Consider the following 23489-nt stretch of genomic DNA (forward strand, 5'->3'; position numbering starts at 1 on the left):
AGGGATGTACTGTATGGTGACTAACATAATATAATAAAAAATATTAAAAAATAAAATATATATATATATATTCTAGTCTTTATGTTATTCTTCCTTATAATTTCCCCAGCAAGATTATAAATATCTTGATAGTAGAAATTATATCTCATTAATCTCTTAGCTACAGAATTTTTATTTTTTTTAATTTACAAACAAAATCTGTGTTTATTTTTAATTTATGTTCAATTAGCCAACATATAGTTAATCTCTTTAACCACCATTGTCTGACCTAGTAATAGTGGTTTGAGTTTGGTAGGTGCTCAATAAAATTCAACTGACTGAACGATAAAAAAGAGTGAATAAATGAATGGAATAATTAATCTTTGCATGTCAATTTATTATATATTCTTGCCTTTATTTTTTTTTAAAGATTTTATTTATTTATTTGACAGAGAGAGACAGCCAGCGAGAGAGGGAACACAAGCAGGGAGAGTGGGAGAGGAAGAAGCAGGCTCCCAGCCGAGGAGCCCGATGTGGGACTTGATCGCGGAACGCCGGGATCACGCCCTGAGCCGAAGGCAGACGCTTAACGACTGCGCTACCCAGGCGCCCCATATTCTTGCCTTTAAAAGCAACAAAACTTCAAATATTTTCACTTGTTTCATTCTCAACCTGAAACTGTTACTCACAAATTTTTAAAGTTCAATGGATTTGCCAAGTCATATTTGAAATCAAGCCACGTATGCATCCCAAAAATATTGTATACCTTCCTAAAAGATTCTTTTTATTTTTTTAACACCACTGCTAGTAGGCTTATTTGCCAGCTATAGAATATTATATGCATCGATGTGGCATGGACATTTCCAAGGATAATGCAGAAAAAAAATTACTCTCCTCCCTAGTGTGGAATTACATTTTAATTCAGGTTCGATGGAGATGCTGAATTTGCATGAATTAGCCAGAATCTTCTATTAGTACATTTCAAATTTTTTTAGGTAGATAACTGTACAGCTTTGAGGAGAGGCAGTACTGGAGAAAATTCTGCAAGATCCATTAGAGAACCTATCCTTTGTCAACATGCCCTTAACCAGTATTCAAAAGTAACAGGAGGAAAGATGCAGAAGCATCTTTGGTGGGTATGATGGGTTATTGCTCAGAAATAGCCTCAAGTTCCCTCTAACCCAAATTTGGCCATGTGACTTGTGCAGGCCAGGAGAACAATATGGCATGCGGAACAACCGAAAGCTTGAAAAGCACATGCACAATCGGCCTTACTCCCTTGCACTTTGACCATCTCTATGAGAAAAGCATTCCTAGCTGACACTGATGGTCCCAGAAGGAAGAGGCACATGGAACAAGATGCTGCAGTCAGACCACCCCCCCTGGGCCCAACCTGGAAAATACACAAACATAGAAGCTAAATAAATGCTGTTTCTGTACGTCACTTCCATCTTGTGGTTGTTGGCAATGAGGCAATAATAATATACTCCCCAAGAACTCCCTCCCCCGTAGCCCTCCAATCTGGCAACAACCGTAATCCTCATTTTTAGACTCAGTCTCATACCCGGTATCTTACGCTGAACACCTTTGATTTGTCCTCCAGATCTATTCTCTGTCATTCCCCATCCTGCTTTCTACCCTGGGACACTGACCTGGATAAATTGCACTGACAGGCTCCCTTCTCTCAGACTTCCAGATGGGAACAGCCCGTGCAGCCAGTGGGGAATCACAAAGAGCAATGGCTCAGAGGAAGGAGAGTAAGAGCGGGGTGCCTATTCCCCTATTTGCCTCACTGCGTCCCTTGAGCAGGGAAGGCCTCCTCTTAGGAAGGCCTCCTCTACATGACTTTTTCTGGGTTCTGGGAACAGTTCCTTCCCTTGTCTATTTGGGCCTAGGGCAGTAATACAGTCCAATTGCCACTAATCCCGGGGTGCTGCATCATCTCCTGAGGTGCCCTATACCCCAGGACATTCACTGTTTCAGATAGCCCCTGTGTAAATAAATCTACCTGGAAATGTCCTAATTTGAGTGTTCTCTTTCCTGTTGGGGTCCTGATACAGCCTCCCCAATTCCGGGGCCTCTTAGGCTTTCTGCCAAGCATCGCTTTTCTGATGGCAGCTTACCTATTGGATTCTTCAGCAGCCGCTCATTTTTAGACCCCTGCTTTATCAACCCACCTAGTCCGACTTAACACCTCTGAAATAGGACATGACCAATGAAAACAACTTTGAGTGCATCCTGTTACTAGGCCATGGAAATACAGAAGTCCCTACCTTCATCTAGGGGGAGAGACAGACAAATGGAAATTTAATGTGGAAAGAATATTGATAGGGATATGCACAGAATGTTAATGAAGCCACAAAAGAAGGAGTATTTAACACAGGACATTCCCCCCAAAATAGGAGCTATGCCACTAATGATAAGACAGAATATAATAACGTAAGAGAATAGCAGAATCAGCTAACAGGTAATTGCAGGGCTGCGAATTTCTAGCGGTGTATCTATGACCGGAAGAGTTCAGCTTTTATTGTTTTACATTTCATAAAACAATTCTTTTAAATAAGAATTCAAGGGATTTGAAATTTGAAAGCCTCTAAGTGAGGGAATAAATGAAAACAAATTGGAAAACTGAAACAGCTAAAATGTATGAACAAGAGGTAATAAAATCAGATAGACAACAGAATGGACTAGGGAATGGTAAATACTTGTGTTGCTTGGAACCAATAGCATTAAATGAACTATCTGCAAGAACTGAAGAGTAGGTTTTAGTGACATATGCCCCATCGGGCAGAGGCAAAGGCATAGAAATTCTGTTGTGGTTCTTGTTTTTTGGTTTTTTGTTTAGTTGAGAATACATGTGGTTTGATAAAATATCTGCTCTAACTATATCTGACAAATGCACTACAAAAAAGGTTTCCTTTGCATGAAGTGCTCAATTTGAAAGAATATACTGTGCCTACAAGCATAACTAATGTATGGTTTAAAAAAAAAGTATTCAAAAGACTAATTAGGAGTTTATTGCTCCTGTCATTTGGAAATGCCTGGGGAGCGAGTGTACTGAAGCAGTTGAGGGCTTGAGGAAAGGGTCTAAAAATACCTCTGACCCAGGAAGAGCCAGCACTCAGCAGAGAGGGAAAGGGTTTGTAGGGAGATAAAAAGGACGCAGCAGTGATCAGCTATCACTAACTGAGCACCTGTTCTTTTGGGCTTGATGCTCTGCACTAATTCTTATTCATATTCAGAGCTAACATTTATTGCTTCCCAATAATTATGCTATGTATTTTAATTACAATGATTAACAAAATAATATAAAATTAATAATTTTTCTAATAAAAATAAACAAAAATTATTAATTTTAAAAGATAATCATTATTGAGCACTTGCTATGTGCCAGGTATTGTGCTAAGGATTTTATATACTTATTTCATCCTTGCAATAACCGTATGGAGAAATCATGCACCCATTCAACAAATATTTTGCTTTTTATCCATATACATCTATATTTTGTTAATTGTTTTAAAAAAACTGTAAATTTCGTAGACAAAAAAGGCACAGATACATACGAGTGTTTTCTATATTCCAGTTCCTTTGCTGAAATTGGAGACACAGCCATGAACAAATAAAGAAGTAAATACATAATACATGTGATGGCAATAAATCATAAAGTGTGGAAAAAGAGAGTAAGAAAGATGATGAAGATACAATGATGGAGTGTGCTGGAGGAGCTCTTTCATACAAGGTGACAGGAAAGACCACCCTGAAAAAGAGACATTCTAGCAGAGATCTGAAAGAGGTAAAGGTGGAATTATTCCAAACAGACATCACAGGGATAGGTACCATTATTAGACCCACATTACAAATTAGAAATGGGAACCAAGACTGTGGCACAGGATATTAAGTTTACCAACCATTCCATTTGCTCCCCTACATTTCCCTGTCTCCCTTCAGTGAAGCAGCATAATGACAACAATATTAACTGGGAAAAGGCCACAATACAATATATATAATTTGAGGCATTTGTGTTATTTACAGAATTATATGTTTTTTATTACATAATCAATTATGGTTTTGAAACCACTCAAACAATATAAAAATACGTTTGGAAAATTGAAAACCCCTCTTAATCCTATAGTTTCCTAGATGGTTACCACAATTAATAAGTGTGTGTCCTTCCAAACATTTTGTTATACTAGCATATTGTTATGTAGAAATAAGGAAAGCAATTTCACAATCTGTATTAAACTAAGTGTGAATACCATTTGACTAGCCAATAACACTAGTCTGGATGACAAAACGTAAGTGAAAATGACATATGTCCCTTTCAGAGGAAGGCAATAAAAAGCCTACACAGAGTTCTCCAGTTTCTCTCTCGCCCAGCTATTGCAAGTGTAGAGGCTCCGTGTCCAGATGCAGATGGCAGAGACATCATCGACCCGACTGACTGGATGGAACGGAGTTCTCCCCTCCTCCATCCGGGGCTTGCTTTATGAATGAGAAATAAAATTTGTTATGTCAAGTCTCTGAGTTTTGGAGACTGCTTATTTTTGCAGCATAGCTCAGTCAATGCTGACTAATACAGAGAAGGTAAGGAAATTGCCCAAGTTTTCCCAGCTACTAAGCAGATTTAGATTCAAACTTCAGTTTGAGTGCAGAGTGCCCACTCTGTTATACTGCTCTCCATAAAGTGTCATATTTGATCTTGATAAAATATCTGGGAACATATATATTACTAGCCTCATTTTACAGAGGAGGAAAACCGAGATTTAGAGATGTCATTTGTTGAAGATCGTACAGCTGATAGGTAGCAGAGTTAAGGTGCAAACTACCTAAACCCACAGCTCATACCCTCCTTTCTCCCATCCTGGATATGAATGCCTATCCTATTTATGACTCATCCTATCTAATAACTCACAGCTGATGTTAGTATTCTTATTTATTTCAACCACCAAGATAGTTGAGAATTTTAAAATCTTTTGGACTCTTTCCCCATTTACCTAATGTGAGGGAGTATTTCAGAAAAAGACTTTTGGCAATATTATCAATACTAAGAAGAATCAATGTTGGGTAGTATACCTGCATTTCAATTTATATGTGATTAATTTTTACAATTTTGGAATAAAGTAGTGAAAACATTATCTCATTTAAAATCTACCTACATACCACTTTCAAAACTGCCCATGTTAGACCAACTGCTCAAACATCCCCCATCGCTCACATCAATGCAGTTCAGGGGCACTGTGAGCTGGCCACGGGGGCATCGTGCAACAACACTCCCAATGCAATCAAAGGCCATTTCCCAGCCAGTTTCCACCAACCCAATCTCCACCAGATACAGAAGCAGTAAAGGCAATTGGCTATAGATTCAAAATAAAGAGTGTCAGTTGTATAGAAAAAGGCAAGAGGATCACATTTCTTAGGAAAAGCACAGTCAGTAAAAGCATTTTCATCAGAATCAAAAGAGTATTAAGCTTGGAACATGAGCGAATAGGACAGAAAATGCCCTCTGCCAGCATGCCTACACAGGAAGAGATGCAGATGATGGGGACTGCTTGTTCACAGGTCACAACAATAAGCCATTATTTTTCCTCAAACTAATAACCTATTATTTTCTCTCAGTGTTCCATGGGTTGCTAGACTCAAAATTCAGCATGCATCAGAATCACCTGAAGAGTCTGTTAAAACACAAATTCCTGGGCTCCATCTCTAAAAATTCTGATTCAGCAGGTCTTTGGGATGTCAAGAATTCCTATGCCCAGCAAATTCCCAAGTGTGCTTGGAGGGACCATACTTTGATAACCACATCTTAGGGACTCTGGGGAGGACTGAGTGGATGGAAAAGAAATACTTGCAAAGGAAATCACAGAAAAAAATAGTTTTTTCTGATCTGAAGAAACACTTCAGTGTAAAAGAGCACCCTGATAATTACCAGATAAACTGAAAGAAAATATAACTAAAATATGTTCTGGTGATATTTCTGAAATCAAAAATGAAGAGATAAATCTAACAAATGGAGAGACAAAATAAACGTATTACTGACAGGAAAAATAAACCAGTTATCTATAAACTTAATGCTAGGCAAAAATGGTATAATCTCTAAAATATTCATTCAAGGATTATGAACTCAATATAGAAGCAAATTGTTGTTTAAATATGAGGGCAGGGGCCCCTGCATGGCACCGTCAGTTGAGCAACCAACTCTTAGTTTTGGCTGAGGTCATGATCTCAGGGTCATGAGATCAAGCACCAAGTAGGGCTCTGCGCTCAGTGCGGAGTCTGCTTGAGATTCTCTCTCCCTCTCTCTGCCCCTGCCCCTGCTGTCTCTCTCTCTCTCTCTCTCTCTCTCTAAAATAAATAAATGTTGAAATAAATAAATAAATGTGACGGCAAAGGAGAAACACTTCCAAATGTGCAAAAAAATTAACTATTCACTCATTCTTACTGAAAAATATTACTTAAGGGTGTCTACCAGAAAAAGGGCTTAAAATTACCAAAACATTTAAGAAAGGGAAAATGGTATAAAGGAAATAGCAGACAGCAATGAGTCCAGTGGAGGAAAAATAGTTAATTCTATGTTGATGTATGGTTATAATTTTAATAAAATTAAGAAAGGATTTCCAAAAAAATATTTTTAAAAATCCAACTGAAATTCCAAATGATTTCAACAAAACCTTTAGTGAGTAGTGAGGGGTGACTGGGCGGGGTGGGGGGCGGTTCTTGTAGCTAAACGTAAGCTGCATATTACAAATTAGATGCACTTACTCTGGACTTTGAATCAAGAGCTAATGCCACAAGGAAATAAGATCTACCAGGAACTTTTCCTGGTGGAGTGGCAGTTGAAGATTGACTTTCTGGGGTAGGAGAAATAGTAGTACTGGTTTGAATATCCAGTCAGTGCCTTTGGTGCTACTAATACAGATTCCGTGTTTAAAACTTGGCTCTTGCGATGGCAGAGCAATATTCTCACTGGGCCACTTTCTGGGACCTTATATTTGGGCATTGTTCTTGGCTGCTTAGCCTCCAAGCCTGGTTCTTCAATCCTCATTACAATTCTGGAAGATGCTGAATTTCTTTGTAAATTGGAATGTTGAATTGGAAGTAGAAACTGAAAAGCACCTGAACACAATTGTCAAAACATTCCTAAGTGAGGAACCAAACCAAATGCAGAAATTTCCAAGCAAGCTGCTGAGAAATGATTCCTCTGCTTAAATTAACCAGAGTTAATTTCTACCCTTTACAGTTGACACCTGACACATACAGTGACCTTAAGCCCTGGCTAAAGTTGATTTGTCAAAGGATGGAAACCTTATTCCAGCTTGGCTGTATGATCACACAGTTTTGTGTAGCAAAACCTAATGGCCTAAAACAATAATTTATCTCTCAATATTTAGTGGGTTGCTGGAGTCAGCTGGGAAGTATCACTTGGCATCTCTCATGCACTCACAAGTACATATCGGCTGGGCCTGTACTCGTCTTATAAAGGGCATTACAATAAGCAGGAAAATGGCCCTCAGGGATGTTTATATTGTAATCTCTGGAAGCTGTGACTATGTTACCTTACATGGCAAGAGGAACTTTGCAAATGTGATTGAAACTGTGGACATATGGGGAACCTGGGTGGCTCAGTTGGTTAAGCATCCGACTCTTGATCTCAGCTCAAGTCTTGATCTCAGGGTCATGAGTTCAAGCGCTGTGTTGGGCTATATACACTGAGCATAGAGTCTACAAAAAAAAAAAAAAAAAAGCATGGAACTTCACATAAGGAAATTATCCTGTATTATCCAGGTGTGCTTAAAGCAATCATATGAGTACTTCAAAATGGAGAAATTTCCCAGCTCCAGAGAACCAGAAAGATGGCCGTGTGACAAGGACTTGGTCTGTCATTGCTAGCCTAAAGATGGAGGAAGGGGTCATGAGCTTGGAAAAGGCGAGAAATGGATTCTCTTCTAGGGCCTCCAGAAAGGAATGTAGCTCTACTGACATTGATTTTACCTCTTGAAACCCATATTGAACTTATGACCAACAGAACAGCAAGTTAATAAATTGGCATTTTTAAGCCACAAAATCTGTGGCAATTTGTTACAACAGCAGTAAGAAACTACTACAGGCATGAATGCCAGGAGGCCTGGTTCAGTGGGAGATCATCTTTGGACACCAGGTACCACACATGATCTACAAGAGCCCTCCCTTAGGAATTTAAAATTAGAACTCAAAGATCATCCCCTCTCTTAGACAAATGACATTCAACCCAGAAACTGCTGATAGTAGCCCACTTTCTAATGTGTACTCTACAAAATCAGAATATACTATTTATAATTTTAAAAATAATTTAATGATAGCAACACTAATTGAAAAGTGAAAATTCTCAGACATTTAGTATTTTGTATTTCTTGTGTCGGACAAAGAGGCTTTACTGATTTACCTAAACCATCAGTCTATTTCCTTCAATAATGACATCATTTAACCCTAGAAAAGCCATTTTGCCTTAGTAAGTTCCTTGGGTAAGAAAGAAATGTATACATCTGACTTGATAGGTATGAAATAAATATTCAAAGATAGCTGGACCTAGAATGTATGAAGCTACGTATCTCGAGAGGAGAGTTTACAAAACTAAGAATTTAAGCATGTGAGTTGCCTACCTCACTGGAAAGCAATTAATCTGTGCCAACTAGTTCTAGTTATCTCCAGTTATCTCTAGTTACCCAGTCCATAACTAGATAATAAACTAGTTACTTCTATTAGTTAAATCTAGTCAAATCTCTACTTAAACTAGAGGTTAAATATTTAGGAGTATCTTGTACACATCTTTGTACGACCATACATCAAGTTTGGTTATAGGACAATGAGGGGAAAATTAGCTGAATTCTCAATAATATGCATTTATTTTGCCTCCTTCAGTGGTTCTGTTATTCCTACAAAAAAAAAAACCCTGAAATCTAAATTTATTTATTTATTTAATAATATTTTTTTATTATATTATGTTAGTCACCGATACAGTACATCCCTGGTTTTTGATGTAATGTTCAATGAATGATTCATTAGTTGCGTATAACACCCAGTGCACGATGCAATACGTGCCCTCCTTACTACCCACCACCAGTCTATCCCATTCCCCCACCCCCCTCCCCTCTGAAGCCCTTAGTTTTTTTCTCAGAGTCCATAGTCTCTCATGCTTCATTCCCCCTTCTGATTACCCCCCCTTTCTTTATCCTTTCTTCTCCTACCGATCTTCCTAGTTCTTATGTTCCATAGATGAGAGAAACCATATGATAATTGTCTTTCTCTGCTTGACTTATTTCACTTAGTTGAAATTTAAATTTAAAGAGTACAGGATTGTCCTGCTTCAACTACCACTTATTCTTTCTACTAACCAGCACCAGCTTCCCCAGCAAATCTGTAATGAGATGCTTGGCCAAGTTTATATTAATGGAAAGCTGCATTTTCAACCTGTTTAGAATAAACATAATGTCTAACATAAAGATAGAAAAGAACTGACCTAGAATCTTCCTTTAATACCAGAAAAATTTTGGTGAATGAAGGAAAACCCTTGCTTTTAAATATGCATGTCTCTGTCCTTCCTGTTTAGACAGGGGACAGATACAAAAGCACTGAAAAAAAATGTCAGAAAGTTCCTTCAATAAAGTAGGCCCAAACTATTTTTATGGACAAGATTAAATTAATGAAACTTCTGGGTGATCCAAGGAGATAAAGCAGTTCAAACATTATAAATTCACCTACAGTACTATTTATTATACTTATTACACCATTGAACTTACTGGTTTTTTTAATCTTCATAAGAAAAACAAATACAACCCAAGAATTCTTCCAACTCTTTCATACTCCACTAATTTTATTATTCTAATAACAAATGTTTTACAGATTGCTTTTCTACTTTACTCCTTTAAAAATATTCTATAGAGGGGGGCACCTGGGTGACTCAGTCAGTTAAGGGGCTGCCTTCAACTCAGGTCAGGATCTCAGAGTCCTGGGACCTAGACTTTCATCGGGTTCTCTGCTCAGTGGGAACCCTGACACTCCCCCTGCTTGTGCTCTCTCACTCTGTCAAAGAAATAAATAAAATCTTTTAAAAATAATAAAAAAATATTCTATAGAGAGCTGAAAAACATATCAGATTATTTCAAGAAATAATCTCAGGGCGCCTGGGTGGCACAGTGGTTGGGCGTCTGCCTTTGGCTCAGGGCGTGATCCCGGCGTTATGGGATCGAGCCCCACATCAGTCCTCTGCTGGGAGCCTGCTTCTTCTTCTCCCACTCCCCCTGCTTGTGTTCCCTCTCTCGCTGGCTGTCTCTATCTCTGTCAAATAAATAAATAAAAATCTTAAAAAAAAAAAAAGAAAGAAAGAAAGAATCTCTCTCCTGTAACCCCTATGACCAACCACTGCAAAGTAAAAGGCAGGTGGGGGGCGGGGGTAGGACAAAATAAATTGATCCCTGTTGGTTTCTCTTTCAATCAGTTGCATCGGATAATCTCATTCCTCAGAACTGGAAGTCTCAGAGGCAAGAAACATGACTACTCTCCCTCCTTCCCAGCACAGCCAATTGCACACATTCAGTTGACCTCCACCCATGCCTTCTTTTCCATTTTCACTGTACTCCAGATTTCAGGTCCTTGTTATCTCTCTGCCCTGAACTGTCTCAAAAGCCTCTCAACTTTACCTTCCACAATAGAGCCATCTTTCACACAGAGTTAGACTCTTAAAATCCAGCCTGAGCGTTGGGTTAGTCAGATTTCTAAAACCCTTCCTTGCTCACCCCCTGCAACAGTGTCTGTTGCCAACAGAATAAAACCCAAACTCTACACACTAGTAAAGACCCATATAATTTAGACCGAAGGTCTCCTGTCTTAATCCCCTATGTCATTCTCCTGTTCCTCTTTCTCCCTCTCATCTGCAGCCTCACCCCAACAACCACCTGAACTTGCTCTGTAGTTTCCACCTTTGCTTATCCTGTTTCCCCTACGTAAAATACCTTTCTTCTTCCCCTCAATGCTTCCAAATTCTGCCCTCTCCCTGAAGCTTCGGTCCCCCGCTCCCAAGTCAGAAATAATCTCTCCTTTACCTGTGTACTGTGGTACTTCATTTTTGTGTTAACTCTATCTCCCATCACAGGTGCCCTGTAGAATGGTTATTTGTGCATGTGAGGACAAGGATTATGCCTCACCCCTCATAACACAGAGCTTTGCTTACATTGAACCTTGTTCAATAACCTCTTGCTGAATTGAACTCAAAAGGTCCAAGCTACAGAAAAAAAGGGGTCAGTAGTAGGGGGAGTGATACTCTATTTAAATGAAAGGTTATCATTCTTAATTTAACAAATTCTAAGTTCATTTACACCACAAAGAATTTGCCCAAAAATCACTGCTTGGGCAAAAGAAAAGTGAATCTCTACACAAAAAGGTTAGCGACAAAACCAAATCCATTCTTTTCACAATTTTTATTTCAAAATCTTTGTTCTATCCTCCTGGGACTTTTCCAAGTAAAAGCTGAAGGACAGGCTGGAACTGAGTCATGGATTCCACATGTTTTATCTTTTGCATGCTGTCCAGGGCAGGGTGGACCAGAACTACCCACACACACGCCATTAGCCAGAGGTCCTACCTGCGACTCACCTGCCGTGAGCCGATAGTCTGCATGAGGATAGGAGGAGCTGAGGTCACCATATGACCGTGTTAACAGTTTTTACCACCTCCATTCCAAGAAGATCATGCAGGAAATTGATTCTATTTATTGGCATCTCCCTGCCAATATCTGCTGTGAATCTACAGTATGCCAGCAGACAATACACAGAGCAGCCAGGGGTAACAAACACCATGTGTTTAGCTCATGAGTTAATGGCTATATAACATAGTGGTGAAGGGAAATCCTTCACCTGATGATACCCCTTACTAGCTGTATAATCTTGGGAAAATTACTAAACCTATCTGGGCCTCAGTTTCTTCACCTCTTCAAAGGGGGTTTTAATAATAACTACCTTTTTTTCCTCCCCACTGTTGTAAATATCTTGTTTATTATTTAATTTATATACGAAAAATATGAAAACCACTAGCCAGATTTAGTACGCTCAATAAATATTAGTTTTCACTATTACCATTATTATTTTAATTAATGAAAAGATGTATAAAAGAGAACATAGCTGAAATCAACAATATAAAGAAAAAAATAGATATTATAATATAGATATATATAACATAGATATTATAATTCTTACTTTCACTGGGAACTGCACACAGAATCCTAAAAACCCAAACAAAAGTAATAAAATCCAGATCTGTATTCATTGGATTTATCTGGCAAAAGTTCCAAATATCTTTATCAAAAAATGCTAATATATGATTTTTCATCTCACACCCCACGAAGAGCTCTTTCATATTTAATTTATCTAGTATTTTCATCCTATTCTCCATCAAACCTTGGGTGGGCTAATTAATACAATATCAACTGTCGTGCTAGCATATTCTCCTCCTTTCACCAACAGTCTCTTCAGGGAGAAGGCAGAGGTAAGAGGGGATATGGAGGCTTGAAAACATCGGTGGTAAATATACACAAAAGATGGACCCCCAAACCCAGGCAAAACACCAGATATGACCACCACTTTCTGAATAGTTGTGCAGGGATTTTGATGTACGACAAAATTAAGATGTTTGTGAAAGTATATGTTTGCAGCAGCACAGCATAAGAAGTGGTGATTTGAATTTGGTAGAGTTGAATTTCTACAGCTCTTGAGACTATATCTGTATCCCCAAATGGTAAAATAATCAGCAGATTCCGTAAAATCGTATTACAAGAAGTCATTTGATTTCTAGAAAAAAAAAATCTTGGCTTTCATAGTGGTATTTGGAAGGCTGTTTTAGAAAAATTTTATTAGCCTGAAAAAGACAGTAAATGAGCATCCCAGCTGTTATTCCATGAAATAAAGCAATGTGATTGTCCTTCTTGGGGTTTTTTCCTGTTTCGTTATATATATTTAACTAACAAGTGCCAACTAGTCCTTCCCAAAATTCAATTTTTAAACTGTATTAAGTTTAAAGATCTGTACTTGAGGGGAAAGCGGCAGTTCTAAAGGGACAAGATGTACTAATATATCTTATTGAGTGCCTTTACATGTTTGACTCCCAGACCTATTATTTTTCCACTTCTGGAGTTCATATCAGAAATGTGTGTACCTTCTTAAGAAAACCGTTTTTGAAAGTACAATGAGGAAGATGCCTAATGGTTCTCTGTCTCACACTCATGTTGTGGCCTCTGCAGAGAAATGAACAGTAAAGTAGATTTCTTGGGGCCATACAGTTTGACATGGTGGAAATATTCATGTGCCAAGGGTTAGGGATGAACAACCTTGAGTCAAGACAACACTTGAGAGCTCATAGCCCATATTTGATGCATTATCAGGCCTTCATACCTTCCACCCCAGCAAGCCACAGGAATAGGAAGAGTCAAGGAAGTTGTGCTCAATAATTTCATTATTACCCAAACAAGTATTAACTATATTTTATCCTCATAACTATAAAAACTAAAACCAGATGATACCAGAAGTGTCGAGGTGTGTGCTAGGACATTTCCTCCATGCCGCACATATTTCGGACTGCCTCACACTCTCTACACTGAGCCCCACCGTGTTAGAAGAAACTGGATTTCCAGGGTCCCTGAACGTGGTAAAAATTAAGCAGTTTAAAAACAATACAAACTGAAAGCACATTAATTTCTGTTAATGTCTAACAATATGAAACTGAGCAATTTTTTAAAATCTGTTGGGGTGCTTGACTTTTTCCAGGAAAGAGAGATTAGAAAAGGTTGTGAGAGCTAATAAAATCATGATGCTCTACTTGGGAACGTTTAAGAATCATCTCATCTTATTAACACAAAAATTGTAGTCACATCAGACTTTTATATTGCACAAAACAATGAAAATTTCTCAAAATTCGTATTAATTTTATGTCTGTGAATATTTTCTTAAAAACAAGCAGTTTACACACAACTGTAATGGTGGTCAAATGACTGTTATTTTGTATTTTGTCAGCAAATACTTCAGAATAATCTGGTACCGGAATGTTCATCACAAATGACCTCATATCCTCTTTTCTATTTCTAAGAAGAGGACATGTGTGTGTATACGTGTTCGGGACTGTAGTACAGTATTAGTAGCACATGAAACAGTCTGAGATTTCTTAATTTTGCTAAGCGTGATGGTCATTACCAGAACAGTGAGGAAGAGGGCATGGTGTTCAATTTTACCGTCATCTTCTTGTTAAACAGCGAAGCAAGTCTGTCTTAGAACTTTACGTTCTCCTGTGAGCTAATGGACCCCTCCTAGATGTGGCATTTGTTCTGCAAACATACCATGAAATGCTTTCCAAGGCAAAGTAGTAAAGATGTTTCAATAACTCAACATCTTCAGATACTTCTAGTGGGAAAAATAATTGGAAAAGTCAAGCCCCAATATCGCCAGCCTTTACACATGGACCTAAACCTTGTTCTAATGTCAGAGCTATGTATTGAAGTTGTGGAATGAAAATGAAACAAATTTCATATTATATGCAATGAATCACGTACATATACCTAAAGGTGAAAATTCTAAATATTGTGAAATGCCAATTTCCAAAATTTAAAAGAAGTATATTAAAAACTACCTTGTTTGATATGTATGCTTTCATGTATGATCAGTTCACATAGAAATTCTTTTTTTTTTTAAAGATTTTATTTATTTATTTGACAGAGAGAGAGACAGCCAGCGAGAGAGGGAACACAAGCAGGGGGAGTGGGAGAGGAAGAAGCAGGCTCATAGCGGAAGAGCCTGATGTGGGGCTCGATCCCATAACGCCAGGATCACACCCTGAACCAAAGGCAGATGCTTAACTGCTGTGCCACCCAGGCGCCCCCACATAGAAATTCTATATAAAACAGTATTAAGTAATAATAGATATGAAGCAAAATATCTATTTTTAAATATATTTTTCCTCAATTGCTAGGTTTTATTTTACTCAAATTTTATTTGCACCTATTCTAAAACATTTCTAAAATGAAAAAAAAGTATTTTTTTGGAAAAAAATCTTCCAGCCCTTACTTAATACTTTGTAAATAAATGGATGAATGAATAAAATCTATACATAAAACCTAAAAAATAATAAAACCTAAAATTTTAAAATAAACAAAATCCTTGTATTTGTTAAACTAGTTAAGACAGAAGATGTTACAATAACCTATTAATATGTCTCATAACTTTCCTCAGTCTTTCTCCAGAGGCTCTAGAGGAACAGAAATTAGGTTACAATCCAGAAAAGTCTATCAATTTATAATCCACTCCAGCCTTCACGAAATGAACCACATCCCTGAAAACTCACTTTAAGGTTACAACTGATATAGAGTAAATTATAGAGAAATTTAGACGGGCTTGGAAATAGTATTTCAAATAAGATACTGTGAAAATTCCAGGAAGAGCCACTTAATAAAGATAGAGTACATAAGATTCATCTTTAGGGCTTTTTTTTTTTTTTACTCAATTACAAGAAAGAGGAAAGGGGGCTCTTGTGCATTTTAGACATCTGTGACTTGATTTAAAGGAAATCTTCCTCTAAATTTAAATAGAAATACTCTTCTAGACAAGCACGTCTTCCATTTTAATGTGCTTACAAATCACCCAGGGATTTTGTTAAAATGCAAATTATTCTTCCTGCAGGTCTGGGGAAGGACCTGAGATTTTTCCTTTCTAACAAGTTCCCAGGGGAAGGTGATACTACTGGTCCGGGCCACACTCTGACTGGCAAGATCCTAGAGGACTTAAAGTCACTGACGAACCACTTTAGATTCTCTTAAAATCACCAATATCTCTAGAAACTCTGACTTTAATTCAAGATCCTAGTTGCTCAGATGAGGAATCTAAATTTTTATTTCTAATACCATTACATTTATTTTATTAAGCTGGCTACTTATAAAAAGTGCCAGAAAAACCTAAGATCTTTAGTAATTTTCTCTTTTAAAAAAAGATAATAACTTAAGCAAAGGAAGATTATATTCAGCTTCTTCTAACTGGTAATATTTAGAGGTTTCTGAAGCCCTCAGTAAATCAGAGAAGAATCAAAATGAATGCTATATATGTGTGTATTTTACGTAGCAGGGAGTTAGGGTCATATTCATGCCCTGGATGATATCCGTTGCCAGTTGGCAAAGATTAAGAAATCCTGAACACTAGTCTTGCCAGCATTCTGCCCCTACAACCTGGTGACAGCTTTATCAACAACCCAGGAGGGAGAACAGGCCCCAGCCTGGCCTCCATCTCTGTAACGCCAACTGTAGTCTGAATGTTTGGGCTTCATCAGTAACAGAAGCAGATAGGCCCTAAAGATCTAGAATGAGCAGATGTTACTTTTACTAACAAAACAACCAAAAAACAACCTGTGATATTCAGAATATGCATTCACTTTTAAGGCAATGATGGCTCAAGCAATCAGTATTATAAATTCCTCAATGATAGTTTCCTGAGTATTATACTCAAAATATCAATAACCACATTAGTAAATGAAAATCACTTTTGGGACACCTGGGTGACTCAGCTGGTTAAGTGTCTGACTCTTGATTTTGTCTCAGGTCATGATCTTAGGGTTGAGAGATCGAGCCCCACATTGGGCTCCGTGGTGGGTATGGAGCGTACTTAAGATTCTCTCTCTCCCTCTCCTTCTGCCTCTCCCCCACTTGTGCTCTCCCTCTCTCTCTCTCAAAAAATAAAAGTCACTTTCATTAAACTAATATACCATTCATTGTCTAGAAGGCAAACCATACCAAAAAGATCAGAACAATGAACAGAGTATTGATTTTGAGATTACAAATAAAATTTAGCAAGTAAGCTAATTCACAAATATGGAATCCAGGAACTATGAGGATCAACTGTAATTCCAACTGATTAGTTTATTAGGAAAGAAGAATTCAATGAATGAAAGAAAGAAAGAAAGAGAGGGAGGAAGGAAGGAAGGAAGGAAAGAAAGAAAAGAACAGACAAGTGTTGGCAAGGATGTGAAGAAATTGGCATCCTGGTGCATGCATTCCATTGCTAGTGGAAATGTGAAAGTGGTGTAGTCACTGTGGAAAACAGTATGATGATTCCTCAAAAAGTTAAATATAGAAGTATCATGTGATCGAGCAGTTTCACTTCTGGGTACATATCCAAGAGAATTGAAAACAAGGGCTCCACAAATACTTGTATACCAATTTTCATAGCAGCATTATTCACAATAGCCAAAATATGGAAAAAATATAAACATCCATTAACAGATGAATGGATTAAAAAACTGTGGCGTGGGCTTGAGAGCATGTGCTCATCAAGTGAAGAATATTATCGGCCCTTAAAAAGGAGTGAAATGCTAATACATACTGCAACATGGATAGACCTTGCAAACATTATGCTAAGAGAAATAAGTCAGACATAAAATGACAAACATTGTATCATTCTACTTAAGTGAGGTACCTAGAATAGGCATATTCAAGGAAACAAAAAGTAGAAGAGAAGTCGCCAAGAGCTAGAGGAGGAGGGACAGGGAGCTATTATCTAATGGGTACAGTGTTTCTGTCTGGAATGATGAAAAAGCTCTGAAAATGCATAGCCATGATGGTTCCACAACAATGCGAATGTAATTCATGCCACACTTAAAAATGGTTAAAATGGTAAGGTTTGTTATATATATTTTACTACAATAAAAAATAGAGAAAAATTCATCAAATGCTTAAAGAATCTGATTTAAAACTATCCTCTTTTACTCTTTTCCATAAATTAAATGTGGACACTTGTCCAAAAAATTTAAAAAGCTAAGAAAGTGGATCTTAAGGGAAAGTGGATCTTAAGCAATGGACACATGTACTTGGAACCATTTTGTTTTCTCTTCTCTACTTGATGATTGCCTGAACGAATAAAAAGGATCACAAGTCAAGCTCTTACCCAATAAGCTTACAGTATCAAGGTTTCATACTGATGTAAAAGGTTTAGGTAATCCAGGGCTCAGTGAGAAGTCTGGGACATCGAGGGAGGCCCCCAGGTCCTTTCCTCCTATGATGAGCACATGCTCTCAGGCCCAGGGTGATAGATGAGGTCTCCAATGGAGAATTAATTTATGGGGTTCTCTCACACAGTAAGGGGGCATTTCATTTATAAAACATCTCTGTTTTATACCCAAGCTTTCATGTCCATTTTCAAGGACATCTTATGAAGAACAGTCCATAAAAAAGATCCTCCTGCAAACACATATCATTCGTGTGTCTACTTGGGGGTCCAGAATCATTTGCCTAGGAGATTAGGTAGGGTTACCTGCCTTCTTCCCCCAAACCACATGAGGCATTCTCTGGTGGTCAGGGGAAAGCTGGGTCATAGTCCAAATGCATTAACTCCTTCCTCCTCATTGACCAATTATTCGGACAGCACACGGGAACCTATATACATGTACTTGTCTTTAGGAATAATTATTTAATGTACAAACATAGGCCAATATTTCCATGGAAGTTTTCTACCCCTAAAGCTTGATGTCTAGACCTCTGTATTCGGAACACTCCCTAAACAAGTGCATCAAAATATTACCTGGTGATGGTGAGGCAGAAAAGACCACTCCCTTCCCATGGGTCTCCAAGTCCTCATATAGCTCAGCAAGTTCAGAAGTAAGAAGCTATAGGCAAGGAAAACCTAAAGGAAAAGGCAAATTGTTTTCCCATCAGTCACATTTTAGGCCAAAAGAAACTGAAGGATCATTTCCTCAATGCCTCGGCAGGGCTCTCCAGGGTCTGCCTGGCTTACTCCATCTTTCCCGTTCTCTGTTGCTAACCTTTCATATCAGAGCTCTGGCTCTCCGCCTCCCCGCTCAGACTGCAGGATTCCAACATTTCTTGGCATCCCAGGTCAACTTTGCCTTTAACAGAACACAAATTGCTCTTTGCCCCAAATCCTTGGTTAGGCCTTACCCCGTTCCATTCAGCTCCTAATTCTCAAGGACTGAGGCTGGATCAGGAGGAGAAGCTAGATGAAACTCCCGAAGCCTCAGAACCGGTGATGGCGGCAGCTGCCGCCCCAACCTGACCAGCATGCAGAAGACTCGCCCCTTTTACCACGCTTGTCCTCGGTATAGGGTTCCCCCTGCGCCATTCCTTCTACCAGAGCAGCTCCTTGCAAACACGAAAAAAAGAGACGCATGGGCCCTGGTATCTTAAAACCCTCTTCAAAGTTCCCTGATGGTGGTGGTGAGTCTGGACTCTACCATCAGTACCTAAAATTCTGAGATTAACAGTGGCGCCAGGGAGTCATGGGAATGGACCAAAGCTGGCGCTTCAGCCATGAGTATATAATGTCCTAATTAATCCCACCTGGCTTCATACAATTATCTGAGCAGAAGTGCCTTTGGCATTATTTGAATCACAGATTTAGCTCTGGCTTCTGCCGGTAGCTACAAAACCCTTTCTTCAGAGCATATAGCAATGCAAGCAGAAGGAATAATTTGTTTCTTCTAGATGTATGCCCTGGACAAGGGACATCTGCTGGGTGAAATGCAACCAGAAACATAATCATGAGCACTAAAAAGAATCTTTTTTGTAAATAGTGCCAAATGCAATTTTCAAACCCTTGGAAACCATGGTAGTTTACACATGAATGGCACATCACAGCTTACAAAGTATTTTTGCCAATTTTCCAGTTTGAAAGGAAAATAGGGAGTAAATGTCACAACAACTTTAAACTAAAAACGTTAAGACATAAGTCTGGTTGTTAAGGCTTTTCAGAAACTCGTAATGCTAGATAATTCGTTTGTGGGAAGAAAATAATTTGGTTTCAGCTACAGAATGTGTTTTCAAGCGCTACCGTGTTATGATCACACCATCCTTTATAATCGTCACATTCAGACTCTGAAGAAAGCAAAATAAGATTTGCACCTCATTTATATGCATCAGAGAAGTGCAAGAAAACAGTTCCATGAAACTTACATGGCAGACAATCTGCTTGATTGCAACGTGTTTGATGTGGGCTCTGGACACAAAGCAAACCCCCAAATTTGTATATGACAACTTATGTTTTTGCCAAAGACTGCCAGTGACTTGTGACTGTGACCTGCCTAGTACTCAGTGCTTGTCTTTTACTGGTGGTTTTCCGTGTATGTGTGTCCTCTGAGTGGCTGATCTATGAGATATTTGGAATTTATGGCCAACCTTGCCTGCAGATAATTTGGCTAATACGTCAAATACTCTTGTGTGATGTTTGATTGTTGAGTGACACTTAGTTTATTCTCCCCAGAATCAAAACAAACACTAAGGATGCTGTAAGTTACTGCTTACTATTAGTATGGTTACTATTAGTTACTATTAGTATGACTTCTTTATGAGCAAGAGGAAGAAATGCTGGGGTGCCTGGGTAGCGCAGTCATTAAGCATCTGCCTTCGGCTCAGGGCATGATCCCAGCATTCCAGGATCGAGTCCCACATCAGGCTCCTCCACTGAGAGCCTGCTTCTTCCTCTCCCACTCCTCTGCTGTGTTCCCTCTCTCGCTGGCTGTCTCTCTGTCAAATAAATAAATAAAATCTTTTAAAAAAAAAAAAGAGGAAGAAATGCCAACACATACAACATATCCTTCAGAGCCAGGGTGAAAAATGAATCACTTCTTCAAAAAAAGAAAAGGAAAAAAATAAATATTTTTTTAAAAGAGAAAGGAGAAATATAGATTTTATCCTGTGTAAGCCCACAGATAGCCTCTCTTTTCCGCAAAGAGTTTCATTCTCTCGCTACAGTTCTAATGTACTTCAAATCACTCTCCACACTATTTCTTAATTTTGAATGTCAGAAAAAAAATTGAATGTCAGTAAGAATTTAAAGCAAAACAAAACCAATCTATTATTGAAAAAGAAACCTTTCCCCATTATAAAAATGATTATTCAAATGCCATACTAAGCTATCATCCCTTCAATTTAGATAATCTAATACTGCCTTCAAGTACTCGACATTAACTTATGAATAAAGGATATGACAATTGGCTTTCACTGGAAAGAAGAAAGAATGAAGAAGCTAACACTCACCAAGAAAGAACAGCAGAATAAATAAGAAGACAAACAACTAACTTAAGACCAAACTTCGACATCAATTTTATATATGCCCTTTTAACAGTTCATTTGGGTTCAGGTATTCCTGCTGTTCTTAATTTCATCTTTGAAACAATGGATTCATTCAACATGTATTAAGCATCTAAAAGCATCTACTATGTGCCAGGCACTTTTCTAGATACTGGGAATAGAACAGCGAACAAAATGGACAAGGTCTCGAACTTCATGGAGTTTTTAGCGCACTATAGTTTAATATAATTACAATAAAGTATTCTGAATACATTAAATCCAAATTTATAAAGCCGTCCTCTTGTACGTACCCACAACTCAGTACGAGTGCATAGTACCCAGTTGTGATCCTCATTTTGGTCACCAACCCTTCTTTCCTAGGGATCAAGCCAAGATACCAAAAGTTGCCTCTTTAGTAACAGTCAGACTTGAACCAATTCCTGGACCTGTTTTGGCTCTTTCTATTCAGTCTTATTTGCATCAGACTACATTGTCATTGCAACAATCCCCATTCCCCTGTTCTGGAGAGCCATCCACCTCCACTGAGAAAATGCTTCCAGCAGCAGGCCAGGGGCAGGAACCCACCAGCTGCTTCTGATCTGCTCAGGGTCCTCAAAGCCTTGCTCTCTTACCCCTTTCAGCACATGACTTCTTTGACTTGTATTCTCTTAAACATCCCTAGCAATGCAGAATTACCTTCTTAAAGTTCTCAATCTGCCATGATTGCTGAGTGGAAAACAACAATTCCTACCTTTTTAAAAAGGGAGACCGTTAACTCTTCGGGCCACCCTCGTGCTATTCAGAGGTAGAAACTAGTTTCTGAAACATTGCAGAATGATTCCTCCAGCTCAAAGAGCACTAGCTCAACTCACCTCCTATAAAGCTTTTCAAAAATAGAAATGCCCTCCCTGGAAAGCTTGTTTCAACAGGTCTCAGGTAAAACCCAGACAACCATTTGTTTTAACCACGGGATCATTCAGATGTGCACCTGGGTTTAAGAGCATCGCCTAGATTCTCTGCTGGGAGCCTGCTTCCCCCTCTCCCACTCCCCCTGCTTGTGTTCCCTCTCTCGCTTGCTGTCTTTCTCTGTTAAATAAATAAATAAAATCTTTAAAAAAAAAAAAAAAGAGCATTGCCTAGAGAGCTAATTCATTAAAATACACTCATTGCAATAATCTCTGCACAATTCAACTTTGCCTCACAGGCATCTTTCCCAGTCAACCTCCAGATATGTCACCTTCTACCAGTATATTTAACCTACACATTGCACTTGTGCCACACTTGAATTCCATTGTTTGTGATCTCATGCATCCCTGTCCCTTTTATTCTCCCAAGTGCTCTTAGCTGAGGTGCTGCCTCTATTTGACTCTTTCTGTAATTTATTTCTAATCTATGTTAGACTCTTGTCAAAATTAAGGGGGACACCTTTGTCTAGGCTAGGCTTGAATTTTAGGCCTTTTAAAACAAGTAACGATTGACTTATTTCGCTTAGCATAATACACTCTAGCTCCATCCACGTCATTGCAAATGGCAAGATTTCATTTTTGATGGCTGAGTAATATTCCATTGCGTGCATATACATGTATGTGTGTGTGTGTGTGTGTATATATATATATATACCACATATATATACAGTATATATACATATATATAACACATCTTTATCCATTCATCAGTCAATAAACATTTGGGCTCTTTCCATAATTTGGCTATAATAAGTCAGTCAAAGAAAGACAAATACCATATGATTTCACCCATATGTGGAATTCAAGAAACAAAACAATGAACATAGGGGAAGGAAGAAAAAAGAGAGAGGGAGACAAACCACAAGAGACCATTAACTATAGAGAACAAACTGAGGGTTGGTGGAGGGGAGGTGGGCAGGGGACGGGCTAAATGGGTGGTGGGTATAAAGGAAGGTATTTGTTGTGATGAGCACTGGGTATTATATGTAAGTGATGAATCACCAAATTCTACTCCTGGAAACAATATTACACTATATGCTAACTAACTGGAATTTAAATAAAAACTTAAAAAAGGTAAAAAAAGAATAATGATGATGCAAACAATAACCTGGAAATCAAAGTGTTATCTTGCTTCCCCTACAACCTCCATTCAAAACAATTAGGCAGAATACTCCAGCTATGGGCCAGCCTGGATCTGACAGCGACGTGGATGTCTATGGCCATCTGGGCTTCCTGGGAAAAGGCAATGTGAACCTGGATTTCTTTATTGGGCATGAAGTAATAGGAAAAGCACATGTACCATGAAGTGGCCAACCCAGTATGGTTTAAAGACTGTCACTTGATGGAAAGGTCTACGGAGCAAGTACATTCGAGCCCTGCAGAACTCCAGGCTTGTACATAGCCATGCAGGCTGCTCTTGCATTGGCAGCAGTGATAGTGACTGGTGTGGTACCAGATAGTGAAGATGG

The 23489-nt window shown here is 38.5% G+C and overlaps 1 long non-coding RNA gene across 1 annotated transcript in view; it reads right to left on the reverse strand.

Annotated features, from left to right (window-relative positions):
• LOC117801836 overlaps nucleotides 1-23489 on the reverse strand; it is a 76741-nt gene that overhangs the window by 10312 nt on the left and 42940 nt on the right. The window contains exon 3 of the long non-coding RNA XR_004624570.1: nucleotides 18552-18653. This is a non-coding gene — a long non-coding RNA (uncharacterized LOC117801836). The remainder of the gene's footprint in view (nucleotides 1-18551; nucleotides 18654-23489) is intronic.

Source organism: Ailuropoda melanoleuca, chromosome 1 (genome assembly GCF_002007445.2).
Source record: "Ailuropoda melanoleuca isolate Jingjing chromosome 1, ASM200744v2, whole genome shotgun sequence".
In the NCBI taxonomy this organism is placed as follows: Eukaryota; Metazoa; Chordata; class Mammalia; order Carnivora; family Ursidae; genus Ailuropoda; species Ailuropoda melanoleuca.